The sequence below is a fragment of the Pongo pygmaeus genome, chromosome X (assembly GCF_028885625.2).
Source record: "Pongo pygmaeus isolate AG05252 chromosome X, NHGRI_mPonPyg2-v2.0_pri, whole genome shotgun sequence".
Taxonomy (NCBI): Eukaryota; Metazoa; Chordata; class Mammalia; order Primates; family Hominidae; genus Pongo; species Pongo pygmaeus.
Window position 1 is genome coordinate 21752965 of NC_072396.2, and position 1291 is coordinate 21754255.

Consider the following 1291-nt stretch of genomic DNA (forward strand, 5'->3'; position numbering starts at 1 on the left):
CATCTACAGAAGAAAATTCTTCTGAGGATCAGGAAAATAAAATCCTCCAAAGGACACCAATACGACAATTTGAGAAACTTGAATGAGTATGGAATATACGATAACACTATTGTATCAATAATAAATGCCCCAAATTGGATAATTATATTGTGTTTATGTAAAAAAAATTTTCTATTTTTGGAGACACATGCTCTAATATTGGAGGGTGAGAACACATAATGTCTATAATGTCTTTGCAACTGACTCATGAAAAATAATAATTATGAATCTAGATTAATTTAGTCTTGCAAGTTTTCTGTACGTTTGAAATTTTTAACACAAAAAATTTAAAATAATAAGAATAAATAGTGCTTGCTTTGGCAGCACATACACTAAAACTGGAAGGATATATAGAAGATTACCATGGCCCCTGCGCAAGGATGACACTCAAATTCACAAGGCATTCCACATTTTTAAACACCTCTATGGAAATAAACTAGAAAATCTAGAAGAGATGGATAAATTCCTGCACACATACACCCCCACAAGACTAAACCAAGAAGAAATTGATTCCATGAATATACCAAAAACAAATTCTGAAATTAAGGCAGTGATTAATAGCCTACCCACCAAAAAAAAAAAAAAAAGCCCATGACCAGAAGGATTTACAGCCAAATTCTACCAGAGGTAAAAAGAGGAGCTGGTATCATTCCTTTTCAAACTATTCCAAAAAATTGAAAAGGAGGGAATCCTCCATAACTCATTTTATGAGACCAGCATCATCTGATACCAAAATTTGGCAGAAACACAACAACAACAAAAAAAACTTCAGGCCAATAACTCTGATGAACATTGATGCAAAAATCCTCAATAAAATACTGGCAAACTGAATTCAGCAGCAAATCAAAAAGCTTATCCACCACGATCAAGTTGGCTTTATCCATGAGATTCAAGGCTGGTTCAACATATGCAAATCAATAAAAGTAATCCAACACATAAACAGAACCAATGACAAAAACCACATGATTATCCAATAGATGCAGAAAAGACCTTCAATAAAACTCTACATCTCTTCATGTTAAAAACTCTCAATAAACTAGTTATTGATGGAATATATCTCAAAATAATAAGAGCTATTTATAACAAACCCATAGCCAATATCATACTGAATGAGCAAAAGCTGGAAGCATTGCCCTTGAAAACTGGCACAAGACAAGGATGCCCTCTCTCACCACTCCTATTCAACATAGTATTGGAAGTTCTGGCCAGAGCAATCAGGCAAGGGAAAGAAATAAAAGTATTCAATAGGAAG

General features: G+C 33.7%; 1 non-coding gene across 1 annotated transcript; it reads left to right on the plus strand.

Annotated features, from left to right (window-relative positions):
• The first annotated feature begins 347 nt into the window (after positions 1 to 347).
• Positions 348 to 454, plus strand: LOC129025488 (U6 spliceosomal RNA). Its single transcript, XR_008497244.1, has one exon. It is a non-coding gene; the product is annotated as a U6 spliceosomal RNA (small nuclear RNA).
• Positions 455 to 1291: the final 837 nt, after the last annotated feature.